This window comes from Botryllus schlosseri, chromosome 5 (genome assembly GCF_051294905.1).
Source record: "Botryllus schlosseri isolate E-star chromosome 5, Bs_hap1, whole genome shotgun sequence".
NCBI classification, from domain to species: domain Eukaryota; kingdom Metazoa; phylum Chordata; class Ascidiacea; order Stolidobranchia; family Styelidae; genus Botryllus; species Botryllus schlosseri.
This window is the reverse complement of record NC_137240.1, coordinates 18,780,144-18,800,682: the sequence shown is the minus strand read 5'-3', so window position 1 is coordinate 18,800,682 and position 20,539 is coordinate 18,780,144. Positions and strand designations below refer to the sequence as shown.

Genomic DNA, 20,539 nt, shown 5'->3' with positions numbered 1-20,539 from the left:
GATTTCTGCGGTCAGTAATTGTTTCGGCACAGTCAAAACCAATGTGATTTTTACAACAACACAACTGCTCCCTTCAACACGCAAAGACGCTCTCCCTGCACTTCAACAAAGTAATGTAGTGTACGAATATAAGTGCCACTGTGATTGTGGCTACGTAGGAAGAACGTCAAAACGTCTGCAGGAACGCATAAACCAACATGTCCCCAGATTCATTAGAACACGTGCATCACGCTCAGTGAAAAGCTCACCCTTAACTAATCCGCTTAAGATTGATGCTGATCGATCAAAGGCCATTAATTCTGTCATCGGCAAACATCTGTTAGATAATTCGATGTGCGCGAATAATTATCGAGACGACCGATTTCGAATCGTTGGGCGAGGCCGTTCACAATTCCATTTGTGTGCCTTGGAGTCGACTTTTATCAAAATACACCAACCAAAACTCTGTCAACAAAAGGAGTTCGTGTACCACCTAAAAATAGTACATTGAACGCTCTCTCATTCACGAAATGTCATGCTGGTGACGTCATATTTTGTGATAAGATTGTTGATATGCAATGTTCTTTCCAATTCTCTACTAGTTTCCGACGATTACCCCTGACGAGTGTCAGCCGAAAATATTCGGGTCCATTTCAATATGAATATACTGTTCAATTATCTATAGTCTTAAGCACCAGAGATCATCAAGCAGAACTGCAGTTTGAACGCCTCATGAACGTCGACGAGACACACATGGTAAGCCGCATTTCCAAAATATATCCTTTATAGTTATACTATGTAGTCTTCTCCATACTTAACTCATCTCACAATTATCGACTTTTGATGTAATGAGCGTGCTTGGAACTTTATTACGATGGCGGAAAAGAACAACGACGATATATGTATGAAATGTAGGTAATGATATATCAGCGCTGAGTAACGAACAAACGCCTTGGCGAAGTGGAAGGAAGAGGGATGAATACTAACTCTGCAAGTTATAATCATAAACTGTAATGTAAATGCTAAGCTCAATGATGTGATTTGTATTTCGTGGATCATTGGTATATGGAAACGAGTACTATGTATGTGACAACGATCGAATATATGTAATAGACATGCGTAAGGCCGTATTTACATCAATAGGCGATAAGTACTAAAATTAGTACTAAAAAACAGCGACAACAATGCCCAAAAATGTCTTCAGCAGTTTTTGGGCGTCCGATCAAAGCGGCGATGATGGATAATCAGATCACCCATGTCCGAACATTAGTGTCATGTATGTCCCGCAGTTGTACATGTACAAGCACGTCTGGTAGTAAGAGTTGCCGATGTAGAGGCCGATTAGGAAGGCCAGTTAAAAAATGAATTCCTCCAGTCCCGTGAACACACGCGTCTCGAACAGTACCTGCAAACTGATAAATCAAATGATGATTTGATTTGTTAGGTAATTCGCGAACCATAACATTATAGTTCAGGTCTGGGGTGTGTATCATTCTTGCTGTATTCACGTTCACATTTTGTATACTTCTACGACGTAAAGCCGCCAGCCTTCGTACCTTCGGAAAAGCATTACCATGAAAATATGTATCTCTTTTCAATGTTAATGGTTACTGGGCGTTTCGCAATCCACTCATATCTTGTCATCTCTTTGCCGACTTGGGCTCGGTTGCTTTCTCGCAAAATATATCTTACCACGTTTGCATATGTCATTGAGTCTCCCAAACATTTCCAGAAAATTCATTAAGCGGCCCATCAGTAATTATTTCAGTGACTCACCGTTAGACTTAATTACAGTCAATGGAACTATATTTGATTGCGTTTTTCACTTAATTATTCGGGGCCGGCTATTTCGTCCTGGAGATATTATTATCAATGGTTCGGTCAACATATTGTTGGCCACGGTTCTATCGCCACTGATATTTTTGTCAGCGCACGTTGTACAGTCGCATGTTGGTCAAACCTCCACCTGTCTTGGCATGTCCTGGCTCTGAAATGGTCAGCGCCGAAATGCCGATGATGCACCCACAGGTTGGACGCCCCTATGTAGCATCGCAATGGCCTCAAGAGGTACTCTCATCATTGCGAATACATTTAGGCTTATTTCTGCAAAACAATGCGTATTTTGTTCGAGAGTGCGATTACGCACAATCGAATCAAGAAATGTAATAAGCTAAATCACGCGAAACGTCACTTTCATGATTTTAGTAATAATAATAATAATAACCCGCGAAGCGCGACTACAACTTCGATTTGAATAATTCTGCACCAAAATACCCTACTTTATGTTGATGAGCAATATAATTTTGTGCCACCTTCGATTTTGTTTTGGACAATAACTTGCCTGAAAATTTTCATATTCAAGAAATCCAGAATTTCAAAAATTTCTGGTTTTTGTGAATTTTTCGGAAGGTGCTTCGCTGTTCAGAAATATTATCTCGTGGACTCCAGTTTAGGAACCACTGATAGAGAAGAAAGCAAACATCGAGCAGCGAATTCTAATAATAAATACTAGCGAGCGCTCGAGGTTACCGGGCCATGATCTGAATATCGACCTATAGCATGCCATCTCATTTTATCACTTGTCTTTTTTGTTATCTTCCATTGTTTTTCATTCCGTGTGCATGCCTTTCTTAACATCGGCTAGGTCCAGGTTGGGGTCTTATTTCAAAGACTACTCCAAATCTTTTCGTCGCCTTCCTATTTTTTCATTGTATCGCAATATCGTGGTGTTTTGAAAGGAAAGCTATTAACAACACACTGAACTGAAGTTCCAAGCACGCAATGGCCTCTTGTGAGTGAAGCAAATTGTTCCCAACCGACCAACCACAGTCATTTGTAGGCATAATATTGTTCCTAGTTTTAGATAGATTTCTCTGAGGGAGTTTATTATTGGTAGCTTTTCGTACATTGCCCACCTCACCGCCACATAATTATAATTTGTATGCTCTATAGGGAAGGGATTGACTAGATGACTTCTCGGTCGTATCGTCCCTTCCCTGTCCATACCGATTATTTGAATGTTTCAAATTTTCCTGGTGAGACGAATTTAATAAATGATCTATCTATCTATCTTTCTACATCGCTTACATTTTGCAATTGCACTGTATTCTTCTGGATTGGTGGTTTAGGCAATTTTGACTTCGAGCTGTTCGCCTTCGCTATTATTAATGTCATCTCTCAGACAGCAACATGCCATGCAAACGGTGCTTTGGTATTATTATTATTATTATAACAGTTTCTTTGAGGTACAGAACTTCAATATACAATTGAATAGTATATTCATATTAAAATGAACCCGAATATTTTCGGCTGACACTCGTCAGGGGTAATCGTCAGCAACTAGTAGAGAATTCGAAAGAACAGCGTATATCAACAATCGTAACACAAAATATGACGTCACCAGCACGAAATGTCGAATACGAGAGCGTTCAATGTACTATTTTTAGATGATACACGAACTCTTTTTGTTGACACAGCCTTGGCTGGTGTATTTTGATAAAAGTCGACTCCAAGGCGCACAAATGAAAGTGTGAGCGACCCTTTCCGAGTATGCGAAATCTGTCGTCTCGATAATTTTTCGCACAGGCGGGATTATCCAACAAGTGTTTGCCAATTGCAGAATTCATGGCCTTTGATTGTTCCGCATCAATCTTGAGCGGGTGAGTTAAGGGTGAGCTTTTCATCGAGCGTGTTCTAATGAATCTAGGGACATGCTGATTTATGCGTTCCTGCAATCGCTTTGACGTTCTTCCCACGTAGCCACAATCACAGTGACACTTAAATTCGTAAACTACATTGCTTTGTTGAAGTGCGGGTAGCACGTCTTTACGTGTTGCGGGGAGCAGTTGCGTTGTCGTGAAAATCACGTTGGTCTTCACTGTGTCGTAACACTTATTGACCGCTGAAATCAATTGCTTTTCAAAGCGGGTGGAAATAGGCCCTATCCAAGGTAGATGGATGTAAACATCTTTGGTTGTTCGTTCGGTAGGCTCTGTTGACTTTTCTGCATTGAAATGCGTTACTTTCCTCTCTATGCCACAGTTGATGACATGTTCAGGGTAACCGTTATCAAGTAAGATTTTCCGGATATTGTCAAGTTCTGAGTTCAGTTTATTACCCGAACATATCATCAACGCTCTATGCACGAGGGTGCCTATGAGGTTGATTTTTCTGCGTCTAGGACTAAACGAGTTCCAACGAAGGTATTGGCCAGTGAATGTCGGTTTCCGGAAGATTGATGTTTCAAATTTATTGGTATCATGTTTTTCGACTAAAACGTCCAAAAATGACAATGAGTTATTTCGTTCTTTTTCAATTGTGAATAACAGAGCCGGGTGAAGCGAGTTTAAGTGAATGAGAAATTGATCACAGTCTATCTCATTTCTGAAAATGACAAAAGTATCGTCTACATAACGCCGGTACAACACCGGTTTGGCGGACACACGCTGGGTGAGAAGCTCGACCTCATAAAATCCTACGAAAATGTTAGCCAAAATAGGTCCCAAGGGAGATCCCATCGATATGCCGTCTATTTGTTTATAGATAACATCGTTAAAGCTAAATTCAACAGAACATGTAGCTGCCTGTAAAAGTTCAACAAAAACTTTACGCGGCATTGATGGTGGTGCTAGCTTACCGCCGTAAAGCGCGTTCGCACAAATATCGATAGTCTCTTGCAGCGGAACGTTTGTAAAGAGACTAGAGATATCAAATGAGCTCAAGAACACTTCTGAATCCGGCAGGTTCAGGTTTCGCATTTTTATTATACACGGAATTTAACGCTTTTTATTGGGTGGAATCTCGCAGTTTATGAAATGCAGCGCGGCATGATTCAGAAGATACGGTATGTAAAACTATACATCGGAGTCTTGGGACGGGGTTCCGGTTAATATAATTTAACGTCATGTTCGGCCTTATGCTGTAATCTTATAGCCGTTAGAAAATCCCTGCTAATGTCAAGAACGTCGAAGCATAATACACAAGAAGCATAACCCCCTCTGTTCATAAATTGTTAGCCAGTGATGAAGATTGTCTCTTACACGATTGAAATCCAACCGAATCCAAATATGAAAATCATAAACAGACCGTATACTTCACGGAAGGCAATGCATTTTTAGCATGTTTAATTTAAACTTTTAAAAGTCAAAATTTTCTATTCAGTCGATATAATGCAACTAATGATTAGTGACGAGAGTTGAATAAATCTATAGTAAATGCTTCCGCAAGTAGGAAATGAGTCTCGCCGCTGTCACGTGACTTTAGGGTCGATATCCAACCATCTCATACGGATTTGGGAGTAGGTTAATACTGTGTTGTAATAATAGACTGTATAACTCGCTTACATTTTCGCTGCCCGCGCGTCGTAAAATATCTGCAGTGATGAAATCGTCTGATGTACGGACAGTAATGGGTTTCGCATTTTGCAAAAATACGATCGACCATGCTTGAAGCTGCGAGAAGAGATGGCATGTGTTATTTCTATAACGCATAAAAGCAATCTCATCGGCTACAATCCTTCGATTAGTAAACGCAACCGATTCGCTCCGACTGTGATAATTTGAATTGCGAAATTCGCTATGGAAGCTGATAAAACTGTGGAACATAAGTTGTTATCGTGTTTCTTTGGGTCATAGCCTCCTTTTTATCTCTCATCACCAAAAATACCTGTTCTATGCATGGTTTTTAATGATAACATGAGGGACTTCGTACTAAACTTTGGATGACAGTGTAATAATGTTGCTATACCCTCCTACGTACGCGCAAAATAGCACCGTAGTGAGCAGTACGACAAACCGCAACGGCATGTGGAGATTGAGTAGACCAGCGAACTACCACAGGAATGTATTTGCGCAAGCCATTTATTATACATCGAGGACGTGACATTGAAGGACAGCATTGGTAGCGATTACTATGGTGTCAAATCCGGCAACCTTTTCATTGCGGTTTTCATTGCGTTAAACATTTGGTGAAATAGTAATTTATTGGGATTATTCCGCTTTGGAGAGATTCTAAGCAGTTGTCAATCAAAGCATAGCCCGAATGCTTGTGTTTCAAAGTGTCTCAAGGATGTTTGAAATCCGTCATTGGTAAACTGTCTCACTTTGTTCGGCGATACATATTTCAAAATCGCGAATGTCCAATTGGTCGGCATGTAGAATGGTATCATGCAGTCATAACATATCTTACGAATATCGAATCAAACAACGCGATGCGAATCATCGATAATGATCCCATTTTAGGAACTGGATTCTTTTTAATTGGGCACTTATCGAATGTATTTTGATAGACAGCTCCCATTAATAATGAACGCCGTCAAGTGGCTTACGCGGCGCGATCACGCGCTCGGGGCTTATCTTCGATTTGAACACATAGCCTAAGTATGTGTTCCGCTACCACAATATGTGAATTTCACCCGGCTACTCAAGAATCATGAATGCTTTGAGACAGCTCGTCGAGGATAGTTGTGCAAAATAATCCGAAGTAATCATGCAATTCTGAGACAGCATATGGGCAAAAAAATTAACGGATTGATTTTTAAGTGAATCAGCATCGATAAAAATATGACTATGGCTGTTATCAGTACAAGCTAAGAGATGTTTACACTCAAACTGGAAAAACTAGTAGAACTTGGCCCTTGGAAATCCAGTGCAACAACCTGTTATTGCTAGCACAAATGAAGTAACTGTATATGTAGCGAAAATGCATATAGGTTTGACAAGCACTTTATTTTATTTCGTCATCGCTGTTAGGTCATCTGGATCGATGTTTATGTTATGATTTAGTAAGTAGGTATACTGTGCCTGGTCTTTTCGATATGCTCCTACCTGTTCATTACATCGCATTGTGTCCTGTGTGATGTATTGTACATTGTGTGTCTTGAGCGAATGAAAATGCAAAACTTCGAATTTTGATTCGTTACCCGAAACTGCATTGGCTCACATTGCGCATTACGGTTTGGGGTTAATTCTGATTTACTGTTCTGTCGCTGTGAATTTCAGTTGATGAAAATATGTTGACAAGTGGTGGTTTGATTCTCTTCCGGCAAAATAATTGGAGGCCGATTCGAACCAGCCTATATTTGATTTCTTAATTCCTACTTCAAGGCTCTCAAAGACGCGGCTCGCGAGGTCATTTTGTCCGGCCCACTTGGGCCTTTTCGACTCTGAAGTATATTCGAAAATATTGAACTAACACATATCTTTTTTGGATTTGAGAACTTAAAATCCGCTCTAAAACTACTCATCAGACTTCACTATCACATCACTTTCAAACGTTACCATGCAGTGAAAGATCAGCTATTACGTCACAGCACGTCTTTATGATGGTAAAACATGACCCGTTGATGATTGGTCACTGAAAATTGTGATTTGGACTTGGATGCGACCTTTTCTAGAATTGCTCGAACTAGAACTGAATGGGTGATAAAAAAAAGAATGACTCGAGTTGAGTTGGGTCAACCGTTACAATCAGAGAAGGACTTCTGACTCGGAACGCCGTGACTTGGTACGACCAGGGACGCAACAAACTATCAAACTGTTATAGGAAATAGTATTATATCAAAAAGTCGTAGTTTGCTTTGCATAGCGTATTTAGCTATCTAAGCAGATCGACACCATTGACATTCTGTAAACCCCTTGATGTATAATTAGTTACATCCTGTATCATCTTGGGTCTCTTTATCCATGTTAATATCGCCAATTAAAGGTGGCGAGAGAAGTAGTGGTACGCTCCACATCTGTAACACCAATGGATTCTTCGGAGAATTGACATTTCTATTGCTATGGCACATTGATCGTTATATTCAAGTTGTAGTGATCTGTCCCATTGTTCGAAGGTAAATCTAACGCTGATTTAATTTGAATTATGATCAATGGCCTGGTTATCAGGAGTACGCCCGAAACGCTGACTAGGTTACACTGCTCCAATATTTTGATATCAGATTAATCTTTGTTAAATTTTAAAATATTCTACCTAAAATTGCGCCACGTCTAATGTCCGCCAGCTGCAAAATTATAACGTGACAGCTTTTGCGATGTCATGATGCATTGTACTCTCTCTCGTACGGTGTCTATCTCTAATTATTTTGAAAAACTATGCAGATTGCGATCCCATTTCAACCAAGGATTGTTGCCTACAAGTGATTCCACTTGAAGTGAATCACCAAATAACCATTTACTATAACCACATAATCTATGCGTGGAGAGCCAAAATTTCCACAAATACCGCAACCAGGCGATAAACGATAAAGGAGACAAGTCAAAATTGTGGCTTACGGTGGCGTAAATATAGGTAAATTTCCCAAGCAACACCTGCATAAGTATAGCTACGAACTAAGAAATATGTAAATGTTGAACTAACGTGTGTAGAAAATAATTCCTTCTATTCGGAACTTAAATACGGCATAACACAGCACGAGTCATCATTACGGCCGCATGAGGAATTAAGCATTATGGTTTTCGCCGAGAGGTTACAGGAGTTCAAAGTCACTCTGAGAGGAATGAAAATCATCAAGCGATTACAATGTGGCATTGCGTGCTTAATCGACCGCTGATTTAAGTTAGCCGACGATAGAGTTCAATTGATCGAAAATAAAGCAACTTTTGAATTCCGCGATCCGAAGACATTGCATTAACGCAAGTTAAGATATTCGGTCAAATCTGATAACGCACTAACTGCAGTTTGTTGTGCGATAATGAAAGACCATGGACCCATTTTAGGCCCTACCCCGTAGCAATTGACCGAAATTAGACAAAGAATGGGCAGGATTGACAAAAATCGAAGAAAAGCTTTCTAGTACGCCTCACTTGTCGACTTTTACTACCTAATATAGATTTCGAAATTGAAATTTATATTTCTCTTAAAATATGGCAACCGCTTTCTCACATATACACTTCGGGCGCAATCATTGATGTCATAGATTCCAAATCAAGTATGCTGATGGGATTACGATGTTTCGCTGTACACATTTGCTGATATTAGTGATGCTGCTGTTCTGCTGATAAATCGATAATAAAAAGTAAGACTTTGGTATTCTTGTCTGTCATGATAACTATTCATTGCACGCTATGAATGAAGTGGTAAGGCCAACATTGTATAATTGTAAACACATGGTATTCATTCCAAAGGGGAACTGAACGCAGAATTTGAGAAGAGTTATTCAAGTTCGTTGAGGCCTGTCACTCAAAGATATTCTACGATCGGTCGTGGTGAACAGCGGCAAATTGCAAATTACATATCGCCCATTCACACTTGCTCATGGTTAGCACTCTGTTAAAATATAATTGCTTTATTTATGTTACAAGATGTAGAGAATTCTCTGAATCGCAGGATCGGGATTGTGAAGGTGCGTACTAGGGATGGTTTAAACCTCTGAAAGTTTCCGGTTTTGTCAAAGGTTCATAGTGAACACGAACGTTAGCATGAACTTTTGACGCCAAGTGACGTAGCAATGCTAATGCCACCTCCCTCTATTGAGAAGGATAATTTGGCCGCTGCAAAAGGATTATATAAATAAGCAATAGGCCTGATACGCAGCAGGGACGGATGGAAGCAAGTTATTTCAGTAAAATAAAGTAAAATTACATGATAAGTCAAGCGGCATTGTCAAAAATCAGTACAATTTATTACGTTCCTCTTACTTTTGTGTTGAATTTTCTTTGCTGTCACAGTGATACAGCTTAAATTCAAGAAATTTTGATCATTGATAATAACATTACTGGAAATTCACACATAATGTCTACAGAGTAGAACCAGCTAAGATATTTTTGAGAACGAGGTTACTTCACGAGGTCAGGAGAACTCCACATATAATACGATAATTGCGTGAAAAAGCATCAGTTGTGAATACTTTATCGGAAGAGATATCTCGGACCGGTGCGGTCAAAAAAATATTGACGGTGTCATAAACGACATTGCGGCCATAAAGTCACGAAATATAATTACCATTAGATTCATCGATATAATGTTTATTGGTATTCGAAACTTTGCGATCAGGTCCCTCTTTATTCTGATACCTCAGGCGACCATATTATCACCTGTAACACTATGAATTGGAGTTTAATTTTGTCTTTTCTCGTGGCATGCTCTAGTTTCGGATCTTGGCAGTTAGCCCAATTGGATGGAAACCCCTGATATAATGCACAGATGGCATATCTCCATAATAGATTATATCCATGTGGTTTGATCACATCCTATCTAGAATGCTACCCACGCCATCTCATCCGTGTAAGCGGTGTCTTATAAAAGCCTAGAAGTGGGCCGTGCTACAAAACGGCAGCTATACGGAAAATATATGTAGACTATAGGCCTGGTGTAAATGACCATAGTAGTCGGCAAACACCACGAATACCACAAACAATAACAACAGCAACGACTGGTAAATATACCCAGCTACCTGATGAAACCTTGAAAAAGATTAGTCAACTACCTAAAACGGTCGGGAATGGATCATTCGAAATCACTCAGGCAATAACATATTGTAAGGTCATAGAATACATAAAATTATTTCCCACTTCAGAAGTTATTTTAAATACGTATTGATATAATACTGAATCACTTATTGATGAGCCGAATCGAATCACAACTGGTTCGAGTCAGAATCCAATATCCATGTACAATATATATTGTACACCTAATACTATTTTATATGCATTTTTACATGCGCCGCAACAAGTTTTTAAGGGTATCTTTAAACGCTTGATTGATTCATTCACGCACAGCAATCAACGCAATTATCGGAAGCTGGAATAAGAGCATTGAACCACTCATCTGTCAATTGACATGCTAGCGTGCAATGGGCGAGCTTCCCACTAATCGCTCGCTAGCTCATAAAACGACATTGGATGCTCCGGGTCATATCGGAATCGTCAATGACCGGATATTATTAACTCGACCGTTATCTCGTAACACCAAGCTATTTGAAAATGATGCAATGAATGGACAGGATTGTCACACCGTCCAACCTCGCATAACGGCGACCCCTTGTTTTCATCTGTAGGTTTGAGATCAAGATACAAACTGAAAAATGTTGCCTTGACTTCTACAAACAATATACGTGCGAGCCAATACTGTTCCAACTATAGCTTAACGTGGTCGGTTCAAGATCAAAATAGAAGAGCATTCCTATAAGGGATTGCACTATCGACCGGGCATTCGAGATTTAATAAAAACGATCCCAAACAGGAAGGTTCAAGGGGCATGTTTTCAGACAAATGCTAGTGGCGGAGTGATATTTACATTGGTGACACTTTGAACTTCACAGCGCGTGAAGAATCGGATGAAGAGGCAATAACCTAAATTAAAACGCGTAGTGTCTTGGAATAAGAGCATTACGCTTGCCACTACGGTACACGCCTACTTTTATACAGCGCTTCAAAAAGTCCATGTTATACATCCAACCAAAAATTTCGTCGACTATGTAAAATTGTAGGTGATTTGTCCCTTCAAATCGCACGTCTACGAATTGAAATATTGGTACTAATGTCCGGTGGTGTAATGGAACATCCTCCCAATTGACGGGGTTAATGAGCGACTATGAAGTGGAATCCTAATCATTTTTATTAATCTGGAAACGACGATTGTGGGTTCATCTCATTACTGCACTCTCATTACAACCAGATATTAAGATTTCAACATTATATGATTGTTTAAATATAGAGAGGGACATCAGTCAATCGAAGTAATATTTATAGCGGTTTTTACGGTGAAAAGTACAGAGCTATATTGCGCAACGGAATGATAAAACAATTATGGATCCCAAATGATCTATAATAGAGTTCCATTGACATCGCTTATACCAGAGGAAATAATCTTTTTGAAGATGTAAAGGCAGCTTGGGCTTCGAAATACTCATTCACCAGATAAGGCGAGCTCAAGCAAACTTTCCAATTCCAGGGGATTGGTTAACGTAGATGCTTTAATATTAAACTCACATCCCCTTACTTCACCATTCCTTACTTCTACAGTCTTTGGCATTATATCTCCGAGGATTTTTTCTGTCAGATGGTAGAGATCAATTGGAAGAGCGCGTGTGACATCGACACTGTCACGTTCGTCGTCGATGTTCGACGAAGATCTCACCAACATTATTACCATGAATCATCATAATTCTTAAATGAGCGCGTTCAGTGTTATTAAAATTGAACAGCTTTTACGCTACATCGCTTCAATATCGCACAAGTCCTGATATAACTGTTATAGCAAGCTGTCAATCAAAACCGCTTCGCCAACGACGGGGTGAATCCTTTCCGTTGATTCGATTTACTATGTATGACTAGATTCCATTCATGTGTCTTGAAAAAAAATGATTCGATTGGATTTCGAATTAGTGAATACTTTTTAGTGTTTGAGCATACCCAACTCAATTTAATCCGCTACAGCGATGGAATTGTAATCGGAAATTTGTTGTAACGATTAAAGTGTATCAGGTGGTACGCAAAGCCCGTGGTATTCGCCAATAAATATAGATGGTGTCAAAAACTAAACAGCTTGAAAAAGTCATTCATTGCAACATAGGAATACCAATGTATCGTTTATTTTGCTTTAATATAAAACTGCGAAGTAGAAGTTGAAGTAATATAAAAATATCATCCCCGAGTAAGTAATTGGCCACCTCCGTTTAAATCTTTTACCGGCTTTATAATTGAATCATTATGGGATAACGCCTTCGACTATAGTGCGTTAATTTGTTCGAATTGTTGAATGTGATATCATCATATCAGATATGTTATGGAAAGTTATAGCCTATTCAATATAAATACACGACTAATCGATTGCTGAAATAATAAAGAGCAGAACAGGAATGTATTGCCTCAAGGCGTATTACTAGCACCCATTCACTCATGCCCTTCAACTATGCATGCAATACACAAACTAACGTTACATAGCTCATCAAATAATGAGGTGTCGGGTACAAATAGCTCCTGTAGCCGGCCATAATGACCGATAAAATTACTCTTAGAACATTTTCGACGGCAAAATTGCTTTAGGCTACCTATCGGGTACTACAGTCTGAATTCTTTCACAATATCGCACAATTAAAATTTCAATATCGCCATCAAGCTCACCTTTGTTGTCCTTCTATAGTTGTCTGTCAGTTATACACCAGCCGAAATATAATTCGCATGTGGTCGAGTACAGGAAAAGTTAGTCTCATGCATTTGAGTTATTACTTCATAAAACGACCGTTATCGTCAACAATTCCAAAAATAATATATTTACCGAGGGGAAGTGGACATATGGTCGGTCTGGCCGGAGTTTTCTTATCTCAATGGTCTTGTGAATTGATTTGTTTTCACAGGCGGAGAGTATATAGAAATTACTCCAACGTGATCGGCACTTGGAGTATATTTATGGCCCCGAGCGTATTTCAACTCGTATTGTGTGGTAGGTTATATATATTCATTTTACGGATGAATATCCGAGGTCAACGCCTTTCAAAATGGACACCCTTACCGTCGAAGTATCACGAAACAGCTGAACTCCATGGAGTGTGGTTGAAGTCACTTTTCATGACATGGTATTGGGATATCGATGATAGCTTGGTATTCCCGAATATATGACTACTCTCTTCGTGGCTACTATTTAAACTCGTCCCCGTGGTGAGTTCAAGTGTAAACGCATTTGCTAACTGCGAGGAAACTGAGTAAAACTTTCGTTCAATCTGCATAACAGCCCAAACGAAATCAACATTTTTAACAACTCGAACTCGTGATTGTGAGTTTTCCAACGCGGATCAGTGCTCAGTTGTTCAACAAACGTTGCTATGAAGTACTGTGGATGCTCGTCCTACCCTATCTAAGTGCCCGGGATTGGCACCCGTATTACCAGTTTAGAGGTTCTTAAGATTGCGCAAATATGATATCCATAGTATCATTTTAGAGAGATGCTTCTTACCAGAAAATGCAGATCTCGTATCCACGACAAGGTTAATTATAATCCCAAATGCCAGGAACAGCGACAACGATTTAGACATCGTCAATTCTTCAGATCACGGATCCAATGGTCAACCGAATTTTATCGTTAATTATCGTGCTCGAGCATAATTCTAATACAGATATCGTCTGTTATTAGTCTATTTCAATTGGTAGCGCTGAGATAGCCGGAATAGCGATCCGGAAACGCTAAAAAGATTTTCAGCGACAAAATATTATCTTACAGATAATTGGGACTGTTCAACGTCACGAAGTCACAACGTCGATAACAACCGCTGAATCGAGTATGTCCAACTTGTTTATAGACGCCGTATACTCACTAAGCATCAGATCTACGTGTTACGATACAGCATAACAGGCATTCATGAATCAGTAGATAATCCTCTCCATTGCCCCACACATCGTTTGTTGAAGCTGCGATTCCCTCGCGGTGTGTAACACGCCGCGCAACTGAATGTCACTGTCTCACTGGTATGTCACTGGTATGTCACTGGTATGTGAAGTTGTGAATGAATGCAATACCCATTGCGGCAAATGCCCCTTCTCGTTCTGACTGGTGAGTCCTGATAATTTGTCCTGACTTCGCTACTTCGAATTCCTTATAATGATAACGTGTGAAGTGTACTTGGCTAGCGTTTACGACAATAGTATGCGAAGTTGTGAACAGATGCAATACCCTTTGCGGCAAATACCCCTTCTCGTTCTGAATGGTGAGTCCTGATAATTTGTCCTGACTTCGCTACTTCGAATTCCTTATAATGATAACGTGTGAAGTTTACAGGGCTCGCATTTACGATATTAGCTTCAGGTTGCGTTCCACTGGAACTGCTAGAGGCAAAACTATCAAATCTTGAGTATCCAGAAGTAGTAAGAAACTCCGGTTGTACTTCTGTAAATCTAAGTTTTTGCGATGGGCTACAACCAGTATAAAACTGAATTATTACGATAATATGTATATAGTTATACGAGACGAGACATGTAACCAGGACCTGAATGCGAGTGCAAAGCAGGAACTCCAACGCTAAACACATGGTAAAGCCTTTCTGGTGAATCAGGCCGTATGCCTAAATGTAAAGGGCGAGAGGACGGATACGATGAACAATTATTTGATGACGCACTTGCATATCCGAAACCGAAAACTCTCTCAATAATATCTAAATCAATGTCCTAACCTTATCGAGTCGGTGACCCCGTTGGTTAAATTGGAAAATCTCGCGACCGTGATATCAAATATGAAATCATCACTTTTTACTCTCATTTCCATATGTCTGCACTGGAATCCACTTTTAATCCACCGACCGCGCTTGTGTCAGCAGAAGGAATTTTTAGTCAATCTAGAATTTGGCCACTAGCTGCGCTCGCGGTTTGCCTGTATTTCATGTTGTTAGTTTCTATGACGTCATAATTGGTTGTATGCAATGTAGCTAGATGCACGTTTTTGAAATTCTCCGTTCGCTGACGATTGCCCCTGAAGAGTGTCAGCTCGAAAAGCTTCAGGTTTTAATATATTTCTGCCATGAATATATTATTATAATGTACTTTTTACTACATGTGACAAGATCAATGCAAGTGCTCTTTGTTTTTATCTACTGGCACAGTAAGGCCTATCGAGGACAACGATACCTTCCATGCTTTAAGAAGACGGGCGTTGAAACTCTGGTCTCACATCTTCAGCGAATAATATTATGTTCCTTGTCGTAGTGTTCTGTAGTGTTGCAGAAGCGTTCTATAACCTATCCCGCAGTTATTGGTCACGACGAAAGACAGTAAAACAAAAAAAATATTTTGAAATCGTAGTTGAAGTGATTTACGAGTGGAACACCGAAACTGCGCCAGCTTGGTTTTGTGAAAATTTCCTTCAGAGTAAAATTCACGCAGGCCACAACTCTGCCGCTGACAAATTTCAGGTTTGGGATGCACGATCCTTTTTACAAGACTTGAATATCTAGATGGAATCCTAGACAGCGTGTTCATTAGGCGGCTTTCTAACTGCAGTCATAACAAGCGGTTTCGGAAATCATAAAATAGAAAGCCCGTCCTGTCATTCAGAATTGTTAACGCACCAAGTGGGACGGATCGAAAAATGTTATTGCCAAGTTCTGCATCACAACGGCGAGTGACTTTTTCATAATTGTGTACAGGCACGTGTTTGTAAAGTATCGCACGAAAAAATTGCCAAGTTTTTTCAGGAATTTTGTCAGCAATATCCAAGTATCGTGCAAGACGGAGCATTAATATTATTTTAGGCTTCCCACCTTTTCCATATCGGATTAACTAATGAAATGAACAGATATATAAATAAGCGGCATGTGAATGAGAAGTATATAGAGCACCCGAGTTGACATCACGCTTACTGCGGTTAGCAAATATGGTAGCAAAATAACCTTACAAGTCATGTCATAGGAGTCAAGAACAGTAATTATAAATCTTACTTGAAGATGTGCAGTGTTCTAGTATAGTGGAATCTACATATGATGTCCAACGGGGTACGTAAACGTCTAATGTACTGACGTATTATATATCATTTTCATCCGATTTTACCTAGGCCTATGGCCTCTTTTCGAAAGATTTTTCATTTTTTTTCATGAGAAATGAATGGCACGCCAAGGACGCTGAAAAACGCCCAAATTTCCTCTTTTTCGCAATTCGAGTTAGTTGCCCATGGTTTCAAACAAGACGTTTATGCGAGCCGTTGTAAATTACTGTAGCCATGAAATATGCTGAACTGCGGGTTTGAAAAAGGTTTTCCAAAAAAAATGCCGCACAGCCTTTCTGATTGTTATTGCAAACATCGTTCGTGATCTCTGTAACATCTTGGTCTTTTTATATGCGTGAATATGTCACAGTTTTCCTGGCGCAAGTTACATTGTAGTTGGATCAGTTTCGAGCTGTCGGTGTATAGATACCTTCAATGACATTTCGTGTAAACAATTTCACCAACTCGTTGAAAATTATTAATCCTTATTTGCAAAGTATTCAGGGGCTGAATCTGAAAATTATATTTTATTAGTTGTTTTTGTGTCTGTTTTTGTAAATTTTGCCTGCAACTAACAAAGTAATGTGAAATACCATCAAACTCAACCGTAAAAATTCTACTTTCGTTTAACTTGATGGCAATAAAAATGTTCCCTTTTCGCGTGATGAAAATATGATAAGCCTGGTTTCACCACTATTTCTTCTTAGAAGACTCCAAACGTATAGGCCGAAAATAAACGCTATCGGTATACTTGAATATTCTTGCCTGATCTGACTATACGAATGGCGATAGCCTATATTAGCTCTCAATATCCGAGCATTCGGCATTACTTATTTCTTCCGAACCTCAGGTATATTCAACCCAGATATAATATTTCTACTGCAAGCCTGTACGTCGTCAGAGTGCCGTATTGCGTAAAGAAACTGAACTTTTACACCGGCATTACTGACACCCAAATCTCCGTTGATATCGTTCAAGTAAGTTAATCTTGCCTTATTATAGCTAGGCGTATACTTTCATCTGCGGAAAAAACTGTTCCTGTTATTAGACTACAAAACGGAAAATACCGGTGAATAGCGAATTGCGACCGTTACAAGCGAGCAATTTTTCAGCGGGTGGAACAAACAGCGGCCGACACTGCATACAAACATGAAAGGCGTCTAATCTTACGTCAATTGATGGCAAGATGAGATCACATGCAGCTTTACCACCGCTTATTCGTTCGTATACGTATACAGAAAGAAAATTATCGCTAGTAATCCGAGAAAATGCATGTCTTCCTTTTATAGCTCAACACTACGTAATATGGTATTAGGACACTGGGCAAAACTTTATTCAGATAGTTGTATAATGTATGTATGTATAATTGAGAATGGTGCGCGCAACATCGAATGGTCTTTCGCACCACATACCATTTCAATCAGGCCAATTCTATTTTATACTATATACTCTGCTGCGACAGCGCTTTTAGTTATCTACAACGACATATCAATGCTGACACAATATCGTATGTAGAACTACCCCACTCACGCATTATTTTATAACTTTTTCGGCATAGGAGGCCTGTAACGGAGATTCGCCGAATTGGCAATATGCGAAGAATAATACGCTCCTCGCGTCTCGTAGATCGTTCGAATTCTACTCGATGTATCGCGGCATTCTGTTATAATGGGCCGTCGATGTCGTTCTGAATTTCAGGGGTGTCGGCAGTAGTTGAAGTGAGATATTGACTACAAACATGATTCCGAGACGCTGACTATACGAACATCGTTCTACATATCCGTAAGTTAGTGGGAAATATATTTCGGATAATGTTCCACAAATCTGTTGGTAATTTGAGACAATAGAGTAGCGATTCCCAAACATTTCCAGCTTGTGGCACATTAGAAGTATTATAAAACGCTCGCGGCACATTTACAATAGAATAAAAGTCAAATTATAAGAAAGTTATTTTCCCGTGTTGATGTAACGGATATACTTGTGTACAGGTACACGAGCACATACGACTGAAACGAGGTTGCAATATTGACAAACATACCCGCGTTTATTCGCCAATTCCAAGCAGTCTCTGTCGTTTACAATTTTTAATTGCAGTCAAAACAGATGCAAGTGACAATATAATTTTAATTGCTTTTCCATCGATTATGGAATAAATTTGGAAGCAGACAGACAGCCACAACTCATTAACATTATTTTTGGAAACAGCTTTAAAAATAGTTCGTTTCGTAAACTAATAGCGGAATCTTGTCCTTCCTCAAGTTAACTGCATAATGCGTTGCTTCCAAAAGATTATCTTCCCATAAAAATCTGTTAATAGCAAATTATTGGAAATAATGTTGCGGTGAAAGCTGAATTCCAGCCAATAAACTGAGATCTGCATAGCTTAAACTCGAGATAGGTTAACATTCTTCACCAAGCGCGAATTCAGACCATGTTACCAGGGATAATACCACGTCACAAACCGGGTGGTGTGCAGAGCTGACGTGATAAAAGTTAGACATTTAATTGTAATATGGCAACCAGACTATGATGTTGCAATTATCCTTCTCTATCGCCATTGACATAATTGGTTTCATCGTCACATGTTTTGACGCATTTCTCAGATATTAAAGCAGTAGGAGCGCTTCGATGTCGCACATGCTTGTCTGCATGCTTTGTTTGAAATACCTAAATATTTATGCAGTTGTATCTAGGGTTGCATTTAAAACTAAAATCAATTTAAAACGAACATGTTTAATACATGGCCCTCGTTTAAAGCATGGCTTCTAGTGTCTTTTTTAGCCATGACGTCACGACTCTTCAATTGTGAAGTCACTGTGTAATAACATTGACAATTGAAGATGTAGGATATATGTGGCTCTTTTGTTTGAAAGGGCTTCCGACCCCTGTCGTGAACGCACTAAAAATATTTTTGACCAGGTCTATAGATTGTAATGCAGCATTTTGACGGTCGGTGGTCATCCCCATCAGAACATCCATTCCATGCGAACGATCCATATCTGTAGGTGCAAATTGTCCGCAGGCTGATACTGTACATATATATATACTATATGTATATAATTTACATGTACATTTTTCGACAGTATTTACACAATTATGGCATAATTATACAACAACAACAAAAACAATTTCGTTCCTTTTAAAATGTCAATTTTTCAAAACACCGTTTAAACCTTTTGATTTAAGTGCGATCCTAGTTGCATCCCAAACTTCCAAAATGATTCGCAGCAGGCAGCACACATGAATATTTGTGGCGGAACACTTAAGTTTGCCTCGTCACGGAGTTAGATAATCACTGCTACGGAGATATTTTACTTACAAGAACATCATTGTCGTCTTACTCCCAACAACTACTCAAGTGGTGAACTGAGCCTTCCTGTGTTTGTGTTCATGGGCTGCTGGTCGTGAACTAATAAACACTAACCTAGACCACTTCTATATACCCTCAGTCCTTAAACTCCACACTGTACTTGAGGATACTATTCGGCCAGACCTGCAGAGTATACCGGACCATCGCTCCTAGCGCGCCAATCCTTTACTGTATACAAAAATATCAGGACCCCCTGGTGAAAGATGTATCTTCAGATCCTGCAGTGTCTTGTCAGCGAATGTTTACAAAGCATGATAATTCCATCACGACGTACAATTCTTGAGACAGGGCCGAATAAAAAAGGAGATCTCTTGCATAGTACCCTTCTAACAGCGTGTAGATTGTGTTATAGAATCTTTTAAAATGTATATTTGACAATGATGACGCAAAAACTGAACTATTTAGCAGAACGCGCTGCCAACACCGCAATCGGATAATACCGGGCTCTCGATAGGAGGCCGTATACTACTTTTAACATATGCTGGCTGATGATTGGTTGAATATAGGGTCGGCATCGGCATCATTCGAGTGGTAATCGCTCATCTGTGACAACGGTTTATGTTTGACGCCTACATTTCTCAATGTGTAGGCTGCAAGGTGTAATTTTCTTATACATACGAATACTTTGACCTAACTTGTTGCATATTGAAGAGGAAAAAATAAGTTGAACTGATTTTGCAGGATGGTCAGATGAACAAATTTATGTTCAAATCCCAACGAAATACATCGCAAATATTGGATAATCATGACCCGATGAAAATAATAGACTTTTCGGTCTCTCGA

The 20,539-nt window shown here is 39.5% G+C and overlaps 1 protein-coding gene and 1 long non-coding RNA gene across 2 annotated transcripts in view; one reads left to right on the top strand and one right to left on the bottom strand.

The window, feature by feature from the left end:
• LOC145439843 (membrane progestin receptor gamma-like) overlaps positions 1–20,539 on the top strand; it is a 406,242-nt gene that overhangs the window by 340,418 nt on the left and 45,285 nt on the right. The gene's annotated exons all lie outside the window — the stretch shown is intronic.
• LOC145439318 (uncharacterized) lies at positions 818–14,023 on the bottom strand. Its single transcript, XR_013915141.1, has 3 exons — positions 13,873–14,023; positions 5,322–5,429; positions 818–1,391 (listed from the first exon to the last, which is right to left on the bottom strand). It is a non-coding gene; the product is annotated as an uncharacterized LOC145439318 (long non-coding RNA).